Source organism: Fukomys damarensis, unplaced genomic scaffold (assembly GCF_012274545.1).
Source record: "Fukomys damarensis isolate Sample0158 unplaced genomic scaffold, DMR_v1.0_HiC HiC_scaffold_3, whole genome shotgun sequence".
Classification (NCBI taxonomy): Eukaryota; Metazoa; Chordata; class Mammalia; order Rodentia; family Bathyergidae; genus Fukomys; species Fukomys damarensis.
In genome coordinates this window covers 46951225-46953689 of record NW_022900915.1, presented here as the reverse complement: position 1 = coordinate 46953689, position 2465 = coordinate 46951225, and positions in this window count along the sequence as shown.

Genomic DNA, 2465 nt, shown 5'->3' with positions numbered 1-2465 from the left:
ACAAAAAAAAAAAAAAAAAGAAAAAAGAAAAAGGTGAGATCTTTCCCTGCTCTGGCAAATGACTGACAGCAAACAGCGGCCTCACTCATCCATGTCGGGGGATTGCCTACTCTCTGTCAGATTGCCTTCATTTGGGGGAGGGTACTGGGGCCCATTTTACTTTTATTTTTAGGCAGAGATTCAGTATATTGCCAAGTTGTGCAGAGTTGGCTTTAATTTGAGATTCTCCTGCCTCTGCCTCCTACATGGTGGGATTACAGGTATATGATGCCTCCATGGCCAGGTTTTCCTCAGGCTTCTGTGGGCTCAGCTGCCTTGTCAGTCTTCAGTTCCCTTGCTTTTCATCCTCATGTGCCTCATTAATGCTCTTCATCCAGTCACTGGGATGAAGCTGTCTCCTTTTAGAGTATGCTGAAACACGAGGAGAAAGCTAAATGTCAAAGCACGAGGTGGAGGGAACAGAGATGTCTCTTTACATGACTGAGTTTCTGTTCAGTCACTGATGACTGCGAGCCCAGGCTGACATGTTACTATTTAAAGCTGAACTATTTCTACAGCTTTCTCAGGCTTACAGCAGTGACGACTGTGCCGGCCCTGAGACCAAGGGATTTTCAATCCATTTCAGGCCTTACCTGTCTAGGCCTGAGGATGAATCTTCATGTGGCATTTTCTGGTCTGTTCTACTCCTCCTGTAAGTGAAAGCTCCTTCTGTGCATTCCCAGGGGCTCTCCCTATTTGGCCAAATCATCGATAAACTCACTTCTCTGTAACGTGCATTTTGCGCGTACTGTGGACGGTGGGCAGACAGATGACTCTGATAGCCGAGAACCAGCTCTGTGGCCTGGCTGTGGGGTGACAGGTGCACCCACCTCTTCTTAGCAGCCACTACATTTGCTTTTTGCCTCATCTTTATTTTTTCATCATGTAAAAATGTATGCCCATCAGTAATATGAAACATTTTGTCCGTGTTTGGGGAATTGGCACATGTGTATCAAGTTTCTGGATCATTTTCACTCTCTTTCTTCCCTCTTCCTTTCCTCCCCAGTCTTCCTGATCCCCTCCTCTACTTCTAAAGTCGACTTTCTAGTTTTTTTTATCATTTCTCCCTTATTCTCTTCCTTTTCATATAACATTTTAAGATTATTTTATTACAGCTTAGGTGACCCATGGAAATATAAAGATTGTACACATTATTGGTGTAGTACATATTTAGATAAATATATGCATGTGTAACGTTTAAATCTCATTGAACAACTCTGTCTCCTTACACATTTGTGACTTCCTTATGTTGGTAATTTCCAAGTGCTCTCCTTTACCGAAGCAGCTCTGGATCCTGATTTCAGGAGTGTCTTTAGGTGTGCTGTTCTGGCTGTCTCGATGTTCCGAATCCATTCAGATCACTGACCTTTCATATAATTATTTTGACTTTGGGGAGGAGCCAGAAGCCACACGGTGCCGGATCCGGTGGATCCGGTGGATCCGGCGGATGAAGACACAGCCTCGTGTTTTATGAGCCGCCTTTCTGCGGGATGGCGCTGGCGACAGCAGTCACCGTGGGAAAACACTCAGGCAAGAGGACCCCAGCGAGCTCCAGAAAGTGACGAGGACGAGGAGATGAGTGTGTTCAGAGGGAGGCAGAGGTTGGGAGGGGAGTCCACGCAATGCCTTCGATTGTAATAATTCACGTAACAATGCATTGTACGTTCCACTCAACGTTGAACACGCGCGAATCTCTCCTTTATTAATGTCACGGCTCTTGCATGTCACAGAATAGTAATTTTCAGAAAGGTACGCACCTGACCCACATGGCTATGAAAGTGAAATGCGTTGAAGAGATTTTGGGCGGCAGCCCTTCCCCGCCCCACGGGGAGGTCGGGCCCCCGCCTGTCCTCGCGTGGCTGAGCCCCCGGGGCCAGAGGCTTCCCTGCGGCTGATTTCCACCCGCTCGCGGCTCTGCCCGCGCACCACAGCTGCTTTCCGAGTCGGGCACAGCCCTCCCGGAGCTGCGGCCCTGCTCCGCCCACCCCCGCATCCTCAGCGCCTGCCACCCAGTATCCTCCTGTGACAAGAGGCACCGCAGCAAGACAGCGACTGTCCCAGCCCTGGCGGGCTGCGGGGAAATACGGGGAGATTCGCGCAGAGGACTGCACAGAAGATGGCAGAGATCCGCAGTATCTCCTGAGAGGTCTTTGCCTGAAATTAAAAAAAACAAAACAACGAAAGCATAGTTTATAGATCATCCGAGGTTTGCTAAAGAGCAAAGCACCTCACGATAGCAGCGCCTGTTTTCTCGGAATGTAAAGCAAACCCAGCGAGGAAGACGCGGAGCCACGCGTGGGAAGGAAAGGCCGAGCGCGGAGTGCGGTTAGCGGCAACGCCAGACTCGGCCAGCAGGGGGCAGGCTGCTACCGGGGAGGGCGGCGCCGCCTCGGCCCGACCAGCGCTGAAGAGTAAGAGGCCGGGGC